Source organism: Lissotriton helveticus, chromosome 2_1 (genome assembly GCF_964261635.1).
Source record: "Lissotriton helveticus chromosome 2_1, aLisHel1.1, whole genome shotgun sequence".
NCBI lineage: Eukaryota > Metazoa > Chordata > Amphibia > Caudata > Salamandridae > Lissotriton > Lissotriton helveticus.
In genome coordinates, this window is record NC_136059.1 from 798,288,630 (window position 1) to 798,314,541 (window position 25,912).

Consider the following 25,912-nt stretch of genomic DNA (forward strand, 5'->3'; position numbering starts at 1 on the left):
TTGGGTAAAGGGGTATTTTTAGGGTTCAGGGTCAGTTTTCAGTTTTTGGGTCAAGGGGTATTTTTAGGGTTCAGGGTCAGTTTTCAGTTTTTGGGTAAAGGGGTATTTTTAGGGTTCAGGGTCAGTTTTCAGTTTTTGGGTAAAGGGTTATTTTTAGGGTTCAGGGTCAGTTTTTAGTTTTTGGGTAAAGGGGTATTTTTAGGGTTCAGGGTCAGTTTTGGGTTTTTGGGGTACATATACAATATTGCCTATTATTTAATTAAATGTTGTTACTATATATATATGTTTTAAGAAATATGATTAAAAAAATATTTTTTTTTACTTTCATTAAATATTTAATTATTAAAAGTTATTTTAAGTATTGTTAATTATATTTTAGTAATTAATTTTTTATATTAATGTAATTAAACATTGTTTTTAGTAAAGTCGATATTTTTTACAACGATATTTTTGTAAACGATATTTTGTAGTCGATATTTTGGTACGTACCTGTTTGTACATACAAACTCGATATTTTTGTAGTAGATATTTTCACCTCGATATTTTGGGTACTCGATATTGTGGTAGTCGATATTCTTTCAGTGATCCGATTTTGCTACCCCTGATGAATGACTATGGCATATCACCCGGTACGTTCCTACTCCATGCAACACTAAGACAGCAGGCAATGTAAGCTTGCGGGACATCAGCACAGTACCACCAACCTCTGAAGGCCTGCAGACATTGCTGACACATGGGTCAGGCGGGAAAGCCATTACGGCCATCTACAATTCTTTAAGAGAAGACACAGCCCCCTCACTAAATTCATTACATGACTACTGGATCATCGCACTTTCCACCGAAATCACAGACAAGCAATGGAAACAATGCGTGGGAAATCCCAAGATCATCTCCATAAACACCAGAGTGAAATTCATGCAATTCAATTACTTACATTACACATACCTAACCCTGCTCAGGGTGGCACAAATGTACACGACCTCCATTGATGTCCGTCCCAGTTGTCATGCTTTGGATACTGATTTTATGAATATGGTATGGACATGCTCTCGCATCACAATATACTGGGGGAAAGTATCAGAGATATTATCAGCTGCAACGGAAACCACAATTACATCCCAGAGCGCACACTACTTACTAGGCATCACTAAATGGAATGCATGCCGTAAGAATCTCAATAAATTGATAGACCTGCGTTGGTTCTGGCCAAACGCTCCTTGGCTATGGCCTGGAAGTCTTCGACGTGCCCCTCCACTAGGCACTGATTGACTGCTCATCATTATGCCCTGGTGGGCAAACACTTGACACTGACATGTCAGCCCCCACACCCTACACCTAGGGGGCAACCCTTAGACTGGCAACAATAAGTACCCATCATAGAAGCGACGCACACGATTTTGGGCGATGCGATCGTTGCAACCAGTCACCAACATCAGACACCATAAGCACCCATACTTAGGCACACACACGTGCAGGGCACTGGGCAGTATAGACGGGGGTGGTGGTGAATAGACATATTTGTCTCACACTTTCGACAGGGACCAATCACACTCGCACACATTTTGGTATATGCGCTGCGTGACTCCTTCACCATTCTATCTCTAGTAAAGCACTCAACATAGCTGGACCTCGGCTACCCGCATTCCACATAAGTGACACATTTAACGGTAATAAATATATAACGAACATAGGACAGGCACACTAGTTAGGTAGTATTATGTTTATTTTTCGTTTATAATATGTTTAAGCAACATTTATTGACAGCCGCTGCAGTGAATTTTTATCGATATTGACTACCTGTAATGTTGGATATGGCGACTTGCCCCCCCACCTCTTGGGCACAACAATGCAAATGGAGATGTACCATAAATTGTACATTATTATGTTGTATTTACAGCTGTATATTGTTTTTGCGTACAAAATGAATTAAGATTATTAAAAAAAGAATTCAAGTTAGTCGTACTTTGGCATGAATGTCTATCATGATAGGTGTACCAAAACCTGGAGGGAAACACACACTATTAAAATGACATAATTATAGATCATGGAGGTGTGTGAGAAAGTATATATTTATAGTGTCATGTGAATGTTTTTACTTTCTTTAAAAGTAAAAGTTGGAATTACCGGATACAGATAGTGATTCCTTGTGATATGTCACAACTACATGCTGTATCCTGTAGGGGAGCTTTTTGTTCACTGACTAAAGTAGAGCCTTTGTTGTATAACATAGTTTCTTCAAATCATCATTAGCATTGTACTGTCTATTAAGTCCAGGGACGTTCCATCTTCAGTAATGGCAAAAAGAGGTGCCAGTCTACTGCAAAGGATCATCTGCCATGGGCTCATCAGGAGACTAGATCTCCCTTCGCAACTCTTGGGATTGTCCCCAGGCTCTCCACAAATTTGGAATCCATATTGGACAGAGACTTTCTCAGGGGTTCAACAGGTAGTGTGCATCATGCCTACCTCACTACAACCATGCTCTGACGAAGGTGCTCCAAAGAAGTCTCTCCGAGTCACACAGAACATTCTGGCTCAGGCAGGCTCCAGACACTCAAATACTCACACCTGGCCATGCAGTTGCTTATATTAAGTGCAGTGGCAGCTACCTCCTGTCCATGTAGACCATTTGGTTATGCTATTGTTATGTCAATTATCCCACTAGGTTCTATAAGGAACTAGTGGTCAATGCCAGCATGCATCCCTTTCTCATTCACACTAATTGTCATTAGATAAACACTGCCAGTCTATTCACTGCATTCATCTGATCATTTATTTGGTAGTTATGGACCCCTGCATGATTTGTTAAGTGCCACCTCAGTGCAGCTTAGCACAACTTGGACAGTTTCTGTTTTCTTGTTTTAATGAACTAGATACTACCTTAGTAACTCAATCCCCATTTGCTCGCCATTAGTCACTTAGTAGCCAATTAATCCGCTTAGATTTAATAGACAAAATATTACTGGAACAATACATATTTTAATAATTCTATTTGTATCAGTGGGGACTGCTGCCAATTAAAACCAGCAGGATGGAGGGGACACTGGAGAGAGGAAAAGTTGGCAAATTAAAAAAAATAATAATAGCCACTTACCCGCCGCTCTGCTCCCGCTGCCGGCTGCCTTGTTGCTCCTGCTGCTCGTGTGCCGGAAGTGGATTGGCCTAAGGGCACAGGCTCCACACACACTCCAGACGCGGCTCTCTAACATGAGAGCAGCTCCAGGATTGGTCTGAGCGTCCTCATTTGCCGCTAGACGGTGCCTGGGAATCTGTGGGGTTTCTCCATCTCGGCTGTACAATACAGCCGGGTTGGGGAAACATAGTGTGCATGTGTGTTTGGCTGGCCTGAGACGGCCGGCCAAACACACAGACGCACTCATAAGTGCACATTACGCCTACCTGCCCTGGCCAGCCTCTCCTCTTGGATGTAATGAACTCAGGCAGAGATTAATAAAATGATAATAAGAATGTTTTATTATCATTTTATTTATCCTGTGCTGGCAATGGGGCAACGGTCCTTACAGAGGAGCTGCCCCTGATGTGTACAGTAGTTCTTTTTCAAGTGGGATGAATTGGATCAAATAAATGCATGCCTTTATTCCAAGTGGACAAAAAAAGGTACGAAATATTACCACACTTGGTAAATACCAAAACTGCGGGATGCAGTACTTACCGGTTGCATTAAATATATTTTGTTCTATCTTTTCCTTTGGACAAGAGAAAATACATGCAGAATTTGGTGCTTGACCTACTGATATTCACAAGGGGACAATTGCAGAAGTTCAGTAATAACGGCACATTTTGAAATTCCTGTACCTGTGCAAACATGAGTCTGTGCAGAATTAGGAATTTCTCACCCCGCCAGGAATCAAGGCCTTATTAATCTTTACTTTTGAGAGGTATTTTTACAACCTGATAGATTCCATGAAACAACTGAGGGCTAGAAGGACTTGTGTGGCAGGTTAGGACAAGTGGTGTAGCAAGGTCAGGTGGTACCCGGTGCGGAACATTTCTTGTCAATCTAGGCTTAACGCACAAATACAAAAAATAGCATGCATCATAATGCTCATGTTACTTACTAAACTCAATACATAAACAAGAGGATGATCACAATGAATCAATGAACTAAAAAATGTAACAAAAATAAATTCAGCAAAGCACTCTTAAGCTTCAGTAATAATGCACAACTAACTCAACAGAATGACTTGGGGTGCCTGACCGGCACGGCAGCGGATAGGATTGGTTGCAGGTTGAGTGATGATGAGTCACCGGTTGTTTACGTCTTGCTCGAGTACAAACTGCAGAGCAGCAGAGACAGACTTCGGTGGAAAGAAACACCCACTCCCCTTCTTTATCCATACGCAGTCCACTACACAGCGTCGAGTTCAGACGCGATTCGTTGTGTTTGTTGACTGAACTAAAAAGTTTCAATACGTATTCTATTGATTTGTTGAGGTTAATTAATTGTCAGACAAAGTTATGTCGTGAGCCACCCCCAAATTTTTTTATTTTAAAAACACTTATTTTTTGCCATTTTGTCACCCCCTCAGTGATGGCACCCGGGACGGGCCGCACCCACCGCACCCCCCTTCCTATGCCACTGGTTAGAACAGGAATTGAGCTACAATTATAGTGATGTTTTCCCCAAGGAATCTGCCAGTCTCACAATTATTGCCTCATCCTCATTTTCATCCGAAGATGTAACAGAATTAATTTCATCTGTGCTCAAAAGAGGCAAGCATTTGATAGAGTATTTAGTACATCTGATTAGGCCTCACTTTCTTCTGCATACAGAGGCAGATATCTAATCCTCTGCTTCTGTCCCGTCCAGCTCACTTGATTCTGCATCAATTATTGATTTTGTTTTTATGGCAACATCAATATCATGGTAAATAGAAGTGCTCAAGTAATGAATGATTTAACCTCCACCCTTCTTAATTTATTTTGAGGCTCAGTAGTAAACCCACCATATTCAAGGCTGAAGAATACATTTATTTTAGATAGACTAATGATTTTAAACAATTGTGCTATGTTAGTTAAACATCATTGCTACCTCCTTCATGTAGTATTAAACATTTTACTATATGCATGTTTTAGACGCAGTATGATTGAATAAAACAAAAGCTAGATCACAAACAAGAGAGGTGGAGGATAGACTCCTGTTATTCCCTCCGAAGAATGAAGCACAACAATACAAAAAAGTAGAAGGTCACAAGGAACACAACTTCCTAAACTACAGGAAAGTGTTCAGCACTTCTGTCCATCAAACATAACAGGGTTTCTGTCAGGTCCAGTGGGAAAGCCATCCTATATAAAAGAGGATGCCTCACACACATAATGGTGTCATGCTTCATCATCGGCATCGTCTCCCCACCCTGGTAGAATGATACCACCAGGGCAGGCTCAATCTCCTCGAAGACTTAACGGAAGGAGGGAGTTCTTGAATAAAACTACTGGACAGACATGGAATCCAGAAAATTTAAAAACACCTTTGAGCTTCTTGGTTATCACCTTTACTATTGAAGACTCTTGGTGTATCTAAAACACTATTCAGGGCAGGTAACTAGAGAACAATGGCTCAGGCCCGGCTCATTCTAACCAATATGTTTCTGCCCACAATAACTAGCCTATCTGGTCTAGGACATACATCAGGGCTCTAAGATCCCTAAATATAGAGTACAGGCCTAATACATGCTCCTTCTCTTTTGTGTTTGCAGCACGAGCAATTCTGGGCCTGCAATACATGCCCTGATGCTCGGCCCCCTGGTACTCGCCCCTGTGGACTCATGAGCAGTGCTATAAATGAGCAGGTGGTGTCTGATACTGAGAACCTGTACTTCTTTAATTTGAAAGAGAGAATACCTGCACTTCTCAGCACTGCTGCAATACTTTTAATTAAGGGAGTACCTGCCACTCTCAGGGGTGAATAAGTACTCTAAGGGGCCGATTCACAGAATTAACTTAAGACTAAATCCTAAACTTACTACTATTTTGGTATTCACATAATGCACTTACTACTTTTGGCATTCACAGAATGAACGTACTACTTTTGCTATTCACAGAATTAACTTACTACTATTGGTATTGACAGAATAGACTTACGACTACTAACTTTACGTCCGCATCCGGGACGGAATTTCTGCCTACGGGACGGAATCTACTGCTCTGCAGCGGAATTTCCGATTCCGGCCTGGAATTTCCGATTCTGGGCCGAAATTTCCGGTTCCGGCCCGGAATATTACAATCTGTGGCCGTTGAGCATTTCAGCCAAAGGTAAACACCTGCCCAAGTGCCTACCACCCCCCACCATGGATCAGCTGACACACTGCAGCCAAGTCTAGCCCTGCAGCATGTATAAATGCAGAACAGACACACACAAACCCTTTCAACAAGTCACTGAATGTGTTTGTTGCACTGCCCCTTGCCATGCGGAAAAACTACTTGAGGAGGAGGAGGAGAGCAGAGAGGATCTTCAGACAGAGGATGAACCTATTTGGAATGTCCAGCCAAGATGTAAGGGCCAGGTACCGTTTCCCTCCAGAAGTCATCTTGGATATGGTATGTGAGTGGGAGCAGGAACTTGACTGCGACCTGCTGCTCACATGCAATACCAGCATATCTCAAGATCCTTTCTGCTCTCCATTTCATTGCCACTGGGTCTTTCCAAAGGGTCTCCAATGACCATGTGGGCATTTCCCAGGCGAGCCAGTCATGGTGCCTGCATCAGGTACTGAGATGCCTCACTGCTAGAGCCCCAGCCACACAGAAATGCCACATACACGGGTTTGAGATTTCTATCTCCTTGCATAATTCCCACGTGTGCTGGGTGCAATTGATTGTACACAAGTGGCCCTTCAGAAACCCCGCCACATTGAACACATCTTCTGCAACAGACACAGATGGTATTCCATCAATGTGCAAGCTGTCTGTGATGCCAGTGGGAGGTTCATTAATGTGCATGCAATGTTCCCAGGCAGTACCCATGACAGCTTCATATTCCGCATGTCACCTCTTGCCCGGCGGATTGCTGCTGGCGAATTTGGCAACATGTGGCTACTGGGTAAGTACCAAGCACTAAAAAAAATTGTGATATTGTGTCATTAAAATGTCAGAATTTTCCCCAATATTAACCAGTGTACAAAAAGGATCATGGCCCAACAAACACTGCATGTACTAACGTGTAGATCATGTCCTGTGCAAGTCAAAGAGGGAATTGTAAACAACTGCCCTTTCTTCCCTCCTCAGGCGACGCTGGGTATGCACTATCCCCACATCTCCTCACCCCTTACAGGCGTGCAAACACTATACCTCAGCGTAGGTACAATAGGGCACACATACGAACTCGAGCCATCATAGAGCGCACTTTTGGTCTGTTGAAGTCGTGATGCAGATGTCTCAACTGTACAGGGGGTATGCTGCTGTACTCCACAGAAGTTGTGTGCAAGATCATATTAGCCTGTTGTGTTTTGCACAACGTTGCTTTAACGCATGGCTTACACATACTTCTGGAACCTCGGCTAGCTCTGAATCTGGGAAAACGGGCCATTGCACACAACCAACGTCAGGGCATGCAAGTCCGTGATCAGCTCGTTGCCACGTTTTTCACATGAGCAACCTGTAGTGTCATGGACAAAATGTGGTTTTCTATCTGTTGTCAATGATGAAACTTGGATAGGCACGACTGTGTCAATACATTCCACCCTGAGATGACTTTGCAAACCACACTAACTACATGTAAATCACAGCGTGCCTCAGGTCATGTGCCCATGTCAGCGAACAGTGTAGTGGATGTCCCTAAAAACAGCTATTCGCGTTAATGTCAAATAATACTGCCCCCATGTGTCTGTGATATATCCAGACTGCTCCACCCCAGTGTTACGTAACACATCACACAACTCTGATAATGAGCACTCAACTCTGATAATTAGGACTCAATATGGACTACACGTACCATAATGCAAAGTAGGAGAAAATGAAACTGGGGTTTGATGCTGTGTCAGCCCCCCCCCCTGACCATGATGTGGTGGAGAGCTACTCTTCCCCACACTCTTCACCAGTGGGTCCTGAAGAGGTTTCCTCGGGGCAGGCCAACACTCAATCTGGGCCTGTCATCAGCCCCTTCCTATCTCCAGAGTCCCCCATGCCATCGGGTGCTCCAGCTGCATCCCCTGCAACCTGTCCCCCTCCTTATAGCCGCCAAGCCGAATGCAACATCTGCTCCGGACCTGAGGCGCCACATCCCTCCTGTCCCCCCCCAGGCCCCTCCTGGTGTTGTTCCTCCTGTGGCTGTGCCAGGGGACTTGAGTTGGATGGTTGAGGGTCAACCAGACATGTCCGCTCGCATCATGCTACAAGTGTGTCTAGGGATACGCACAATGCGAGCGGACATTCTACGATCTCTGGACACTCTCGCCACCAGTGTCAATTCCATGGCCACAGCCATATCGTCTTTTATCTCCCAAACCCCTTCCCATATCTCCGTCAATGTCTCCCCCTGTCCTTTGCCCCACACTGTTTCGCCCGTACTCCTCGTGTGTCACGATCCCATGTGGTGCCTGTTTCTGCACCAGCCAGCGGTGTACCTGCATCGGACAGTGAGGATCTGGACATTGTGGGCTTGGAGGATGACCAGAAGGACACTTGACTTTTTGACTGAGACGTGAGATATTGTTGTGGACAAAGATTTCATTTTCCCCTTGTAAATAGAATGGTTCCCCTGACGCTCCCTGACGTATTACATTTTTTCCCCCACCCCAATCCAAGTTCCCCTCTCCTTCTGCATCAAGATCATCAATTGTTTTCCTTTCTCCCTTCAAAAAGGATGGTTATTTTCTGTTCCTACATTAATATCTTTGAGGAATTCGACTTAGTTTTATTTGTTTGACTTCATGTTCAATGTCTGTTTCCGAAAATTTGGACACATATTTTGTGAGTCATATGCTATGTACATAATAGCTTGTTGCAATGATGGGTTACACTTGTAACTGTGTCTCACACACACAAACACATACCTACATCTTTAGACAGGACATAATACACAACTGAATCTTACTTTTGTAGATCTTTATTTTTACTATACACATAAGAACCCCAAGACAAATTGACCATGTGAATGTCACTGGCAATTGTGCTTGCGACTCCGCAATTTTGGAGGTGATGATCGCTGTTAGGGGTCAGGTTGAGCTTGTCGCCTACGTGTTTGTGGGTGTTGTACAGGGTGGGCCTTTGTTTTACCTCTGGGAGCAAGGTCACATCTTATCAGCTCCTGATATACCGTTGGGAGCCCAAGCAAACAGACTTTTAGAGGCTCTAGGTAAGGAAAAAGTGCATTTCTAAAAGTACCTTTTCCAAAATATTTTATACAGATCTGACTTCACTAGTGAATTAGACTTGTAAGAAATCGTTTAAGAAGTGTATGATGAATGTTATAGCTGTTACATAGCTGGAGATAACATTACTACATTTCATAAGGTATCTTAATGCTTTAATATGGAACAGCGAATCCTGCTGCAGCAAAACTAGCATTTGGAGACTTTTCACTGTAAGGCTATGCTTAACATCAAACTTTTAAAAGGTCTGTTTTGAAATACCATCTTCCTGCTTTATGGGCAGTACCCATTTAAGAGTGCCTGATTAATATTTAAAAGGGAGGCTTAGGCCTGTTAAAGCGGGTAATTGTGGCTGGACAAATTTGCAGTTTTAAAACTGCACACAAACTACAGTGATGGACCTGTAGTCAATTTTGCACTTTCACTGTAGTGGGTGGCACAATGGGTGCTGCAGACCACTAGTGTTAATTTAATATACAAACTTTGGGTACATGTTGCACCATATACTAGGGGCTTATTGTCAAATTAAATGACAATTAAATGACAATTAGGGGTGTAGCAATGTTAATACGTTTTAGAGGTCAGAGCACATGAACTGAGGCCTAGCTAGTAGCGTCCCAGTGCACAGAGAGGGGCGATCATGCACAAATAGGCATAATCCTACAGCTGACATTGATGATTAGTGAGCTAATTCCCAGAAAAGTTCAAGATCGAGACTATGAAAGATTTAATATATGTGTGTATGTATGCATCTGTGTAAGAAGTGGATCTGTAAGAGCTGATCCCCATTCATGCTCAAGGAACACTCTACTAGATTGCTGACAATTGTTTAGTAGGATACCCTTCCCTACTCACTGTGAAGATTTAATTTCTGAGTGGTTTCAGAGTGGCCAATCAAACTGTTGCCTGTGCTCTGGTCAAGCTGGCAAGGGGTGGTCAACCAGATGTTTGTGCTGCCCTTTGCACATATGGTGCCAGTGCTACCTTAAGAATGCATTCTCTAATTTCTTCAGGATGTGGATCAATGCGAATAATGAAAACACTTTGCCTCTATGCCTGCACCATACCATGGATGCATGCACAGAGACTAAAAGTCCATCAGGAGGTACACTGACTGCTTCCCACAAAAATATTGTGTACAATTAGTAAACCCCTAGCTTGCAGCCTTTAGGATGGTGTAAAGAGGTTTGATGGATCCACCAGACATCCCCCTATGGGCGGGTGCAGTCATTCACTACACGTACCAGTAGACGGAGCTCTGTCATCCTTTGAAGTACAGGTGGGTGCCACCCGCGCAGTGGAAGATGGAGCGGCTGACTCAAGCAGTCACTCCATTTTTGACCTCTTTCACTAATGTGCTGCCACCAGGACAACATGAATTTCTAACTGCCCAGCGAGCAGTGCATTGAGGTAGGAGGGGTGCACTGCCCCATTCTGTGACAGGTGGACCATGTTAAAGGTGTGCTGCTGTATAGAACTAGGCAACATAATAAAGGCTCAGGAGGCTGTAGTGATCTACAAGTGTTCTTAAGTATGTAAAAGTGCCATCAGATTCTCCACATTTTACAGCCCTGTGTTTCACTGCAAGCTAGCAATATTCCATTGGAAGATTTGCTGAGAAAACACATGCATAAAATACTCAAACTTGCTTGTTACACAAGCTGAGGAGTCGAAACAAGACCACTATTTTCAAGAAGGAGTGAGTGAGCGACTAGCATTCCACAAGACATACTTTACTGCAGCAACTAGACAGGATCACACACATTGTTTTAGCTGCTCCTGCACTTCCTAAGAGGCATCCGCACCAGTAAGTAGCAGACTTCTGATGTAACAGCGAAAACAACTATACTGACTCTGAAGGAGAGGAGGCATTAGGGAGCACTCTCCGAGAGGCAGCAGTGTCACCGCAAGCTCACTGAATATTTTTAATGCGGAGAGATTGAAATACGTTTTAATACTTTTTAATTGAACTCACCCATCGTTGTCGCACACAGCACCCCTGATATCCCGACAAAGCCGCCTATTTCCCCGGTCCACCACGGAGTGTTCCTCTTGTGTGGAGGGAAAACGGCGCAAGAAGGCGGGGCATTGGGTAAAGGTCAGGAGGCGGAGCCACTGACTACATTAGTCGCATGGCAGCGCGGACGCGCAGCGACTAGCATTTCACAAGGCATACTTTACTGCAGCAACTAGACAGGATCACGCACGTTGTTTTAGCTGCACCTGCACTTACTAAGAGGCATCCGCACCAGTAAGTGGCAGACTTCTGATGTAACAGTGAAAATAACTACACTGACTCTGAAGGAAAGGAGACATTAGGGAGCACTCTCCGAGAGGCAGCAACATTACCGCAAGCTCACTGAATATTTTTAATGTGGCGAGATTGAAATACGTTTTAATACTTTTTAATTGAACTCACCCATCGTTGTCGCACACAGCATCCCCGATATCCCGACAAAGCCGCCTATTTCCCCGGTCCACCACGGAGTGTTCCGCTTGTGTGGACGGAAAACGCGCAAGGAGACGGGGCATTGGGCAAAGGTCAGGAGGCGGAGCCACTGACTACATTAGTCGCATGGCAGCTCAGACACGCCAAAGGCAAGCCCATCTGCACTCGGCCGTGCCCGTCCGGGACCAGGGGCCAGAACCCCTGGACCAAGTACAAGGCGTTTGACATATTCCGAGAACCACCTAAAATCACTTTGGAAACCAAGCGATGAAAAATGCAAACACTGCATCAATTCAACCTCTAGCAGTAAAACCTGTAACAACTGTCCATTTAAACTGCAACTCCCAGGGCAGCGCCTGACTAATAAAGAGATAATTTCAGAAACAAAATGACTTCTGCTGAACTGCAGGTCCCTGACAAAACACCCTTGAAATTAACATCTTACTTACCAAACAACAGCCTGCAGCCCTATTCCTGACAGAAACATAGCTGCACAAAGATGCCGACCCTGATGTGGTGCAAGCACCTACCCCAGGATACTACATTTTGAGGAAAGATAGGACACGCCGGAAGGGGGAGGGGCGGATTGCCATTATCCTTAAAGACCATGTAAAGGGACGCATCGAATACACCGAATACGGCAGCTGACTTCACCATTCTAGGTGACCTAAACCTTCATCTAGAAGACGCTAATAAAGACGATGCACACAACCTCATACTCAAAATGCAGGCACTACAACTTGAACAAAAAGTAACATGCCCAACACACAATAAAGGTCACATACTAGACCCAGTCTTCTCAAACTTAGACAATATATTAATAAGCAACCCATGGCCAGTCCCTTGGTCAGATTATTTCTTAATACCTATCAGTTGGAAGATATCAAGGACCCTCCCCAGCAATCAGCCCCCAAAAACCTGGGACCGACCATGGGTAAAACTAGAGCCCGAAGTCTGGGCAAACACCCTTGACACCACCAACCCCATAACAAATACTGACCCTACCAAAGCATATGATACATTCGATGAATGGATCACAGTTTCTCTAGACGCCATTATACCACACTAATGGAGCGCAAAGAAAACCTCCAATAAGAGACTCTCATGGTATACCCCTAAAATAAGAGAGACCAAGCAAAAATGCAAAAGATTGGAAAGGTTATTGAGGAGGGATTACAACCCAGCGAAAAAACAGAATCACAAAGAGGCCATAAAAACATACCAAACAGAAATCAAAAAAGCCCAGGCACAGTACTATGAGGAGAAAATTAACCTGGCATCCAATGCACCTAGGGAAATCGCCAGAATAGCAAAAAAACTATCTCTATGCCCCCAGCCAGAAAGGCCCTGAGAATAAGCCCCACTGCGATGTAGGGAATTGGCAGAGTTTTTTAACACCAAAATCCTTAACATCTACAACGTCTTCCCCCACCGCAGCAAACGGAAAACCTAAGCACCAAAATGGAAAGTGACACGAAGGTAGCAAACCCTCTGAGCGACCTCCCAGCAATTAACACGCCCACCCTCTCCACACTCTTCACGAAAGTTAAATCTGGATCCCCTTGTGACCCAGCTCTGGCACATCTGCTACATAAGGTAAAGGAATTCATACTTCCTACACTATTGGAAGTCCTCAACCTGTCCCTAACCACCACAACAGTACCATCAAGCTGGAAACATGCCCTGGTCAAAGCGGTTCTTGAAGAAGCTCAACCTAAACCCAGAAATATGGAGCAACTATCGTCCAGTATCCCTGCTCCCCCTGGTCAGTAAGATTCTGGAAAAACATGTAAACAACTCCCTCCAAACTACCTTGAAGCCCATAAAATTTTGGACACCTCCCAGACAGGGTTTCGTCCCAAACATGGCACAGAGACAGGACTGATAACAGTGACTGAGGAATCAAGGAAAATCTTCGACTTGGGGGGCTCGGTGGCACTCATCCTATTGGATCTGAGTGCCACATTTGACACGGTACATCATGGCACTCTACTAGACAGACTCAAGGAGGTGGGAGTGACAGGAATTGCTTTTTCCTGGATCAAGTCCTTCCTAGCAGACAGATCATTCCAAGTGTTTGAAGGCAATCATACCTCAAGGAAGATCCCATTCACCTGTGGGGTGCCTCAGGGGTCCTCACTGATCCCCACCCCATTCAACGTGTATGTGAGACCCCTTGCCGATCTAGTTACCCCATTTGAAGCCCAGATAGTAACATATGCCGACGACACCCAACTGGTGGTAGCCCTCAACCACCCTGATGGCAGCACACTTGACTTAGAAGAATGTCTGACTAAGGTGGCTATCAGGATGGATCAGTCTTACCTGAAGCTTAACGGGTACAAGACTGAACTTATGATCCTCGGTAATACATTCAGTGGCCCCACAGACTTAAGATGGCCAGCATGCCTAGGACTAATCCCCGAACCCAAGGAAAAAATAAAGAGCCTTGGAATCTGGCTGGATAAGTCACTCAAACTAGACCATCAAGCGGTACAAGTGGCAGCCACATGCTTTGGCATCCTAAGGCAACTTAGGAAAATTCGACCACTTCTCCCAGATACCGCACACAGAACAATGGTACAAGCCCTTATACTCCCCCTGGTTGGACTACCGCAATGCACTTTGCCTGGGCACCCCTAACGCTGTAATAAGAAAACTTCAAGTGGTACAGAACTGCGCAGCCAGACTACTATACAACATCCCCAGAAAACAATCAGCCTAGCCAGCACTGAGAACACTGCACTGGCTCCCCATATCCGAGCGTGTTAGGTTCAAATCACTCTGCATTGTACACAAGACCCTCTGGGACACAGGACCACAAATTCTTTCCACCCTTGTCTCCTTCCACCGAGCCTCGGCGCAATCTGAGATCTGCCAACCTTTCCCTAGCCAAGGTTCCAAAGATTAGGAGGGTAAGAAAGGGGGGGGGGGCGTATGTTTTCATACAACGCAGCCAATCTGTGGAACACACTTCCCCTGCAACTTAGATCCACACCACAGCACCTCTCTTTCAGGAAACATCTAAAAACATTGCTCTTCCAGAAGCTGCAGTAGAACAGGAATGTTCAATGCCTTCGCAACCAGCGCTGTGATGCATAAGGGTAGCCATGCGCTATACCAAGAATCGATTTAATAATAATAATAATAATAATAATCCTTTGCAAAGGTGACGGAGTATCCTTTCAACCAAACTGAAGGTCCAACCACCTCATTTAGAGTCAGGACGACCTATAGCATGTGGTGGGCGGAGACTTCCCTAGCCCCATTGTTGACACACATCTCCGATGGCTGAACAGATTAATTTCAATCCGAGGTTTGCCATTTATCAGCCCGCCCTATTTGTAGTGGGAAATGGCAAGTTTTCACTTTCTGTCACTGCTGTAAAATGACCTACATGTAATGGGAGAAAACTTCCATGGCCAGGAGGGCATTGATGTTTTTTAACTGGTTTTTGTTTTGAAAACAAAAAAAAATTAAAAGTTTGACATACGGCTCCATCATGTTGATGGAGCAATCCATCAGACTTTTATTGCATTTACAAGAACGGCCATAACGACTGTTCCTGAAAATGGAAGACATGTCCACTGGGCCTGTGTACATCTCCAAATATGGCATTGTGGTGTACCCTCGCCATGCCTTAAATTAGGCCATTAGTCTTTGAGGCACATGTGACTACGGTCCGTACCAGCTTATGTGTCTGAAAACCAATAGTGAACAACTTTATACATTTGTTGATTATATGTTTAATTACAAACTTATTAACTGACAAGGATGCTAAGACTTATACAGAGTCATATTTATGATGGCAAACTACAATTTCCAAGGTGCTTCTTGCTGTTGGCAGAAACAGCTAGTTTTAAGTTGTTCCCATGACATGGGGCTAGTAGCCAAGTAAACTACTATGGTCATGTTTTGTGATCATTTGAGGCTTTCAGCGTGATGCTCAAAGAAAGAGAGTACAGTTTAAATTTGGGATCCCCCTATGAGCCACTGCTAATCTACGACTGGTTATTTGTTAGACCGGGACACTAGAAAAACAAGCATTGGCATAGCCGATAGGTCTCACCTTAGGGACCTTGTAAGTGTTTAGCCAGAGCTATTGGCTTTGCCAATGTCTTTAAGCCATGGTGTTGAGCAGTGTTCCTGCTGCGCAGCATGTTGGAAAGTTATAATAGAAAAGTGTTACAGCATTTTGATACCTTATATATAACCAGGAAGGCATTATGTCCAACTGAACCACCCTATTAAACAAGCATTAGAAATGCAATGGGTTTTGCATTTGCTTGAGTTAGAGCTATTGGTGCTGTAAATGACAATTCTTTTACCTATGTGTTATGTATGTGGTGTGTAATGGAAATGTGGGTTGGATAGGAATTATTAGTTGGACAATTGTGTGGTGTAGAATTTTGTGGTGTGAAGTGGATTTGTGTAGTGGAATTATGTGGCATAGTATGCAGTGGAAATATGTTGATAGTAATTTTGTGGTATTGAGTGTACTGGAAATATGTGGAGTGGGATTGTGTGTTATATAGTGTAATTATGTGGATTGGCGTTTTGTGCTGTGGAGTGGCATGTGGTGTAGTTTAATTATGTGGTGCGCTGTTGAATTTTGTGGCATGATGTGGAATTTTGTGATGTGGATTGGATTTATGTGGTGTGTTGTGTAATTGTGTTGTTGAGTTGAGTTGTGTGGTTTGGTGCAAACGTTTGTGGTGTGGATTGGATGTATATGGTGTGTTGTGTAATTGTGTTGTTGAGTTGCATTATGTTGTTTGGTGTCAAATTTTGTGTTGTGGATTGGAAATGTGTGGAGTTGAATTGTGTGGTATGGAATTGTGTGGATAATCAACATTAACTTGTCAAAAGCAGAACACCACAGAAGCAACCAGCTTTTGGCAAAGTGCAGGACCTAGTAACAAGTCTCGTTCACCCTGCTGCCTCGACCTATTATTTAAATTAACAAGAAGGGAACTCATGAGAGAGAGTGAAAGAGAGAGAAAGAGAGTGTGAAACAGAGAGAGGGAGAGAGACAGTGAAAGAGAGAGTGAAAGAGAGTGAAAGAGAGAAAGAGAGAGAGTGAAAGAGAGAGTGAAGGAGAGAGTGAGAGAGAAAGAGAGTGAAAGAGAGAGAGAGTGAAAGAGAGACTATTGTGAAGCGCAGCTCATGACAACACTCAGAAAACACACTATATTTGCCATGCTTGCATCTTACTGCCTCTCGACCCCAGCTTCAGCACATCATATGGTTGAAGAACCCCATTAGGTGCTGCTCAGCTACGACTAGTCTACGCGCACGTGAACAGAATGCGCCCTACTTTTGTTGCACGATTTTAGGGGTGGCAAGATACAGTACAAGCTACAAGGGATGCTTTATGTCAGAAAGGGGAAGGCTTGCATCTCCCTTCACCCACATCCAAAGAGAGTCCCTAATAGGGATGATGGGGGTGGATACCTTGAAAAAAACAGATGGAGTTTGAACAATCCCCCCATACACCCTCTCTGTTTGTCACAAAGCTCCTCTTGCGAGTATTCTTGCTTCTGTGTACTTCTTGAGTCCTGCGATGGTTATCGGGTGGCTTGTATGTTTATTAGCACGGGTGCACACCGACTTTGGCCCCGAAGCAATAATAACTCGCTTCAGCTGCAGGATTTGTCAAAGCAGGGGGGCCAAGGGGTTAGTGCTCAACAATGAATCTGAAAAACAGACTATTGCTGTGAACTGACTCGGGTGGGCATTCCGTGGCTATGCTGAATGAAACGGCCTGAGCTGTAACAGACCCAAAGTTTGCCTTTTCTCGTTGTGGCGTTAGAAACAAGGATTTGTGCGAACTGAATTATTATTCGACAGAAGTGTAAAATAAAACAGAGTTGGACTTCTGCACGAGCCTGTTTGTGTAAGAAAGAGAAAATTAATAAAACATAGAGGAAAAAGGAGGAGGAGAGGAGGAGAGAGATATGGAGGATGAAATAAATAAAGGGGAGAGGGGGGCGTGGCTAGCAGCCGATGGTAATGGTGGCGTAGCTGCTGAGCTCCGTAGACAAGGCACCCTTCTACGATAAATCCGCACATTCATCCGTCACATCTTCCCCCCGAGGCGAGGATTGATTGGAGAAATCGAGAGGCGCGCTGTGGTGGCGATTTGAGGAGGGAGAATGGCGAACGTTGAGGGCCTTCCTGCCGGCGAAAAGCCGCAACCTGCCGCATCACAATAGCCGGGCGGAAGTGAGAGGAGACCGGACGCCGCGGACCCGGAAGGACCTTACTCCGGACTGTCGGTGCGTGTCCGCCTACAAAACCAAGTCATACACAATAATTGAACACTCGCCGCCTCCGAAAAGTGTAGTGAGACGTAGGCGTACTGAATTCGGCTGCTGGAGGTGCAGGGCACAGGCGTGGGTCGCACCCGCCGGCATCAACAACGTTCTACACGGCACCTCCTTACCAGATGGTATTTCTCCCCCCTACCTCGACAGCGCGGTGACGCCGATCAGAGTCACGGAGGCACCCTGCCAACTGCCCTACACGTTGCACTGCACACACGGCATCACGCACTCCAAAGGGGCGAACTGGCAGAGGTAACTGCAAGGAAGACCAATCCATCCACAAGTGCAGGGAGCGGGGCGCTTGCTGACTAACGATGAGAATAGTGAAGGACTAATCCAGACCCCCCCCTTTTTTCAATTCTTGAACCCCGGATGCCATATCAGTCAAGGCGGCCTGGACTGGGTTGCGCGCCGGGCGACTCCAACGTGGCCCCTGCCCGCAGTGCCGAGACTACCATTATACTAGGATTCGGACGGACGCCTGCAGTGAGGCCTGCGGCCCTTCCACACCCTCCAGTAAGCAGACTCTCCCGCTAACTATTACTGGTGCGCCGCTGCAGTGACCACAACTCCACTACTACTCCTCATCGAAGATTGACTTGCCATCCGCTTGCCCCCCACGCCAACTTTGCCGCAGAGACCCTCTCGGTGGAAACAATATGGCGGGTAGGGGTCCGAGGAACCAGTTAACCCAGGCAAAATTGGATAAATATGCCTATGAAAAAAGCAACTCACAACAATCGGAAGGATGACTATCCACGGGGAAGACGAAGGAAGGAGATGGGGCGAAAAAGGTCACCTTGGAGGACATTATGAAAGCGTTAACAGCGGTCCAGACGACGGTAGGAACGATATCGACGGATGTCTCCTTACTAAGAGCGGACTTCCACAAAATGTCTGAACGAGTCAAAGAAGACGAAATAGTTACGAAATCGCTAGTGGAGGACACATCGGAATTGCAGAGAGCGATGGCGTGGATCGAAACAGAAAATAAACTTTTGAAAGAAAAGCTGGATGATCAGGAAGGGCGATCAAGACGGAACAACGTACGAATTCTTGGTCTTCCCGAAACAGAAGGAACTCAGGCGATGGACCTATATGTGGAGGAATTAATTAAAACCAAATTACAACCTAAGGGACTATCCCACTTCTTTTCAGTTGAAAGGGCCCATAGAGTCCTGGGGGGTACACCAAAGCCGGGGGCGCCCCCAAGACCGGTGCTGGCCAGACTGTTCAATTTTCGCGATAGGGACGCAATTCTACAAGCAGCAAGAACATCCCAGCCGATCCGTGTGCAAAACTCCACACTTGCGTTCTTCCCGGACTACACGGCAGAGGTGGCCCGTCGCAGGAGAAGTTTCCTGGAAGTCAAAAAGGAAATGAGAGCACGTGGCCTGCCCTACTCCATGCTGTTCCCGGCTCGGCTCCGAGTAGTAGCCGACGGCAAAATGTGGTTCTTTGACGCACCGGAAATGGCTATGACTGGTTGGAGGGATGGCGGCAGGTGGGAGCACAGCGACGCACCAACAGGAACCAGCGACAGCAACACGAAGGCGCCCACGTTGGAACCCAGGAGTGTGAGCAAGAAGGGCCGAGCCGCTCACCAAGACTGGAGACAGATGAAGATAGACTGGAACAATGAACATTAACCTCTAGGCTCCAGCCAGTTCCAAACACTGCACCGCCTATTCGAAATGGCCTGACTCTAGCTTCTGGACTGAGGCATGCCTGGGGGATATGCGAGGAGGGCCGCCTCTACAGATCTTGAACCCCGACAAGCAAGTACTATGGTTTGGGATGGGGTAAAGCACTCTGCCAAGTTGGGGTGGCGAGCGGTTCTAAGTCCGTTGAGCAGGGAAGCAGTGAGGGGGGAGGGGAGGGATTGGAAAGTTTTGGTTACTCTATGTTTTAATGTTGAGGCAGGAATGGATGGCGGGCACATGCCACAATCACGAAGGAAGAATAGTTGCAATATGACTGAGATAGTAGGAGCACAAGCGGTGGGACCGCGACAACACCGCAGACGTTTAGATGTTAGCACACGGCAGCGCATCCCCAACATCCGATAGGCATTCCATGACGCACAGTCCATGAGGTAACGTCCGTTGCAATGTGACACATGAATCCGCCGTACCGCCCCTGAAAATAGAGACATGGAATGTGAGAGGTCTGGGTGACAAAATAAAGAGGGGTCTGGTACTGCAGGCTCTGAAAAGACATAGCCCAACAATAGTCCTTCTACAGGAGACTCATCTCACAGGCAAAGCTTGTCAAGCGTTAGACAGATGGGGATACAAGATGGCGGAACACGCTGAGTTCACTTCAATCTCGAGGGGGACAGGTATTCTCCTTAAAAAGACCTCATCGTTTATACCACTACAGACTAAGACAGATGATCAGGGTCGCTTCGCAGCGATCCAAGGCCAATGGGAAGGAAAACTTCTCAACATAGTCTCGGTGTACGTACCTCCGGCACTACAATCGGTGGCATTGCCTGCACTGGCAGCATTTCTCCTAACCCTACCGGAAGGGGACCTCATTCTGGGGGGTGACTTCAACACTACCATGAACACAACAGTAGACAGATTTCCAGTGCAGCCACAGGTGTCCGGCTGCTCACGCTTCCAGGGCTTTGCAGAGGCAATGGGATTAATAGACGTTTGGCGCCACACGCACCCAGCAGTGACCCAGTACACATACCACTCCACAGTACACATTAGTTTATTGAGGATTGACTACTTTCTAATGGTGGGGTCAAGGTTACAAAATGTTGAAAATGTAGAAATCAAACCCAGATGCATCTCAGATCACTCGCCTGTATTACTGACCCTCTCTTGCAGGGAGAAATCACGCAGGCGAATTTACCCCATCTACCCTAATTATTTACAAATCCCAGGCATACGGAAAGAACTTAAAAACACCACTAAGCATTTCTTTACTGAAAATACCGACTCAGTAGATTCACCGTCCACATTGTGGGAGGCATATAAGACGGTCCTCCGAGGGCAGGCTATAGCCTCCATCACGGGGCATAAACGATCACAACAAAAGGAACTGACTGAAATAGAGCTCGCCCTACACACTGCACATATAACACATATGGCGGATCCCTCCTTAGACTCGGCCCATGACCTACAGCTGCAGCAGCAGCGCTACCAGGACCATTTGAAACACCAGACGGTAAACTACATCACTGCAACAGCACACAGAGTGTACTACATAAGGGATAAAGTGGGAAAAATGTTGGCATGGCTGGATAGCAAACAAGCTGGACCTAGAGGGATACAAAAGTTGTACTCGAAGGAAGGTGTCTTACAGACACACCCCGAGGAGATAGTACATACCCTGGTGGACCACTTCGAAGGCGTCTACACCCCAGAAAGGGAAATAACAGAGCCTGAGGCCCTTGCCTCACTTGGCCACATAGAAACCCACACCCTCCCACCCCAGGCAGTCACGGAACTTGAAGCAGACCTTACGGCCGACGAACAGCAGTCTGCTATAGGAACCATACAATCTGGGAAGGCGATGGGCCCTAACGGGATCCCCATAGAATGGTATACGCTCATGTCTGACACGCTCAGTGCACCGCTGCTGGCCATGTATAACGATAGCCTATAGGTAACTATGCTCCCGCTTGACCAGCGCACAGCAACGATTGTGGTGATTCCCAAGCCAGGTAAACCCCCAACAGAGTGTGCCTCATATCGCCCAATATCCCTCCTTAATGCGGAAGCCAACATTTTGGTGAAAGTACTGGCGAATCGACTAATGCCCCACCTTCATCAGCTGATCCACCCGGATAAATCTGGCTTCATGCCACACCGAAACACCTCTCTTAACCTCCGGCGGGTACATGGGATACTGGCGCGTGCTCCGATACCTTCGGAGCCTACAGTGATAATGTCACTCGACGCCAAAATGGCTTTACCTCTTCGCGTTCCTCAGACGTATGGGCTTCGGCCCTAAATTTCAGGTCTGGATATGACTCCTTTACGCTGAACCGGCGGCCCAGGTAGCAGCCAATGGTCACATATCACGTACTATACGGCTTGCCAGGGGAACACGCCAGGGCTGCCCGTTGTCGCCGTTGTTGTTTGCATTGGCGCTGGAACCATTGGCCACTTTAATTAGACCAACCCCATTATTGAAAGGCATTCCTTGTACGGAGGGATGGGAAGATTGTGTCTCCCTCTATGCCGACGACATGCTGCTCTACCTGACGGATCCTGATCATAGTATACCTGAACTTCTTGAACTCTGTAATACACATGGGCACACATCAGGATACACGATAAACTGGTCCAAATCGGTACTATTCATCTTACAAGGTCCAGATCCTTCACTCCCCGCCGACTGCCCGATAGTAATAGCCAGCGACTCCTTTACATACCTGGGTATACATGTCACTAGGGAAGCCGCAGACTTCATTAAAAAAAATCTGACACCTCCTCTAGAGCGCCTAAAACGTGACGTCAAAAACTAGGCATCTCTGCCTCTAACATTACTGGGTAGAGCAGCCTTATCTAAAATGATGGCTCTACCAAGGTTCCTCTACGCTCTCGATAACACGCCATTTCCGATACCACCACGGTATTTTAAGCAAGCTGTGGCACAGGTTTCGGCCCTATTGTGGGGCAACTTACCGCCACGCATAGCCCAAATTAAACTGAATAGGAGCTGGTATAACGGCGGAATTGCACTACCAAACCTGCAATTTTATTACTGGGCAGCACAACTTAAAACCATCAACCAGTGGATTCATGCTCCCCAAGACGATCCGGCATACTGAGCCGACAGAATACAATTAGGCACGAACAACATGCTGGCGGTACTATACAATAGAAGTCAGGCCGCGAGACTAATAGGACCCACGAGGCAGACGGTGGCATTAAGGTATGCGGCACAAGCGAAATTGGGGTGGAAGGGAATCATTATCAAACTCACCCCGCTTTGGGACACCAGGGCATTGGGGCAACTAAGAAACAGTAAGGGCTTCACACAATGGGATAATATTGCAATTTCCACGGTGGGTGACATGTGGGATAAGGGCACGGTGGTTCCTTTTGCACAACTACAACAACAATATGATTTAGGACCGGCTGAAACGTATAGATATGGGCAAATTAGGCATGCTTTACTAACAGCGCTCCCAGCGGATACCAATGTCCCAGAGGCTTCGCCATTGGAGGACCATCTGCTCACACACTTCATGCCATAGCGTGCTACATCCCTCACTTACCGTAAACTCCTTAACAATATGCCCAACCCCAAACTTAAACTCCGAGACCGATGGGTAACAGAGGTGGGAGATATGGATGAATCTGAGTGGTTGGCTGCCCTGGCGTCCCCTAAGTAAGTGGGCATTTCGGCCAAGTTCCGACTTGTACAACTAAAAATACTACATCGTGTGTATTACACCAGGACCATCTTACACAAGATACACCGCGCGACACACCCGTTCTGCCTCAGGGGGTGCGGGGAGGAAGGCACACTATACCATACCCTGTGGGATTGTCCTATTATAGCAGAATACTGGCGACAGGTCCTGCGCACCATTTCACAAACGTTAGAAATCTCCATTCTGCCCGAGCCACGAAAATGGCTCCTCAATGTCTGCGACCCCACTGACCTCACTCTCTACGGCCAGGTCTGGTGTACCCTCGGGTGCATAGTAGCGAAGAGAGACATAGCGCAGAGATGGGGCGCGGCAGACACCCCCACATTAGCATTATGGTGCAGGAACATGGATTTAATCATGGTAACCGAACGCACAGTTTATGAAAGCAGGGGAAGTCCGCGCAAATGGAACAAAATTTGGACACCGTGGAACGCTTACAGAGGGGACTTATGTGAACCACTGCCAGAGGAAGATCTAGAAAGCTTAGATGACGATGACAATGAGGTTTAGAGAGGTGATACACTTGGGATAAAGACTAAATAGACGTAAATCAGGAGAGATAATTGTTGTCTTAATTCCTAATGCAATGCCTAATTCTTTTATGTTCCACTGCACAAGCTCTAATGCGAAATAGTTGATGACGCAATTTCTATTGATCTACTGTAACGTGATTGTATGCTTACTGTCATGGATGCAAATGTTGTATTATGCAAACGTTTTAATAAAAACATGAAAAAATAAATAAATAACGGGGAGAGAGGAAAGAGGTAGAGAAGGGAGACAGAGAAGGGAGAGAGACGACAATGAGAAAGAAAGGAGACGCTGGAAAGTAGAAAGAAAACAAGAAGAGAAAGGGGGATATGGAGGCAGAAATAAAGACGATGTTGATCGAAAAGAGGAGAAATAGGAGGCAGAGATAGAGAGAGCGAAAGGGAGAAATAACGCGACCCAGTAAGACAAATAGGGAAAGTTAAATTTGGGGGCAAGTGGAAACAGAGAGGGAAGATACAAAGAGGCGAAACAAAGGGGGCAGGAATACAGAGAGAAAAAGTGAACCTTGATTCTTATCATATTTAGCACTGTACTCAATTAAGTTTCATCTATTGAACGTGATGGAAGCTTGAACCGGTCTATACAGTTGTATTTCATAATAAAAAACATAAAAATACATTGAGGTGCGCACACAGACTTTGTGCTGGCGTCTGTTTCCTTTCGGCTTATAGGGGTTTCTTTTATTGAACAAGAAGAGGGTACTCACTTCTGCAGAGTTCTTACTTGTTTGTGTCACTTCCGCTATCCACCTTTGCTTCGCCCCCTTGCTTCAGTGGCAGAGTAGCATGCACTCACACATCTCTACATCTTCTGCAGGGAATTCTCACTGAATAAAGTCACCGTGAGCCCGTCTCCTCCCTCACAGCCTCAGAAGAGCCAAATACTTCGACAAGCGTGGCCGCTAAAGTGATAATTGCAAACAGATGACGCAGCTGCTCGCTCCTGCAAGCTAAACGCCATAAATGCACGAGTGCTCATTGGAAACAGTGCTGTACATGCACGTGTTTCCCCAAAAGTCCGGAGTGATTCCAAGAGGTCATCCTAATCAACGCTGGGTGCCGTGTTAGGCTCGACCTAAAAAAGATGAATCTGAGGCTCCCATGTCAAAAATAAACTGTTGACTGTAACAGAAAAGTTAGCACCTCACACAACTCGTTTGACTCTGAAGTCCTTAGGATGATGACAACTAGCAGAAGTGCTTTATGAGGATGTTAAAAAGCAAATGGAGACTATGTTGTGAATATTTATTTTGTGTTAACAAGGCAGAGCCAGACAATAAAACGATATCCCTTGTGGTTATGAAAGCAAATATTTACACATATCAGCTAGGCTGCGCCACCACCTGCATGGCAAAGATAACTCCATATCATTATGTACTTGCCCTATAGAATATTCCCATCTTTTGAATATTCATTGGCCTTTCCTAGACAATGAGGTCCAAGGACTGCTTTTCTGTGGAGCTTGGACAAAGGACTTCTTCTCATAATACGTTTACAGACTTTACTAATGTTTATTTTGCCGTCCTGAATAAGTAGAATAAATCCACAAAATGTTGTGCTGATGCTGCCTTTGCAAGTGTGCAGTTCCCTGGCATCTCTGAATCAGCATAGAAGTCAAACATGACTCTTTTATGGTTATAGATACACTTGTGCAACCATGAGGGTGGCATGGATGCATTGAGGTGGTGGGATGCACAATGCTAGACCAGCTCTTAAAGAATGAAAGATGCCCTGGCATTGAGTCTGTGTAGGAAAGTGCCCCTTTTTGCATAGTTGCCCCTGCTTTTGCCTAATGTTGATGTACTTTGACTGGGTGTGCCCTGGGTTCCTGCCAACCAAGTAGCCAGGGCCTATGT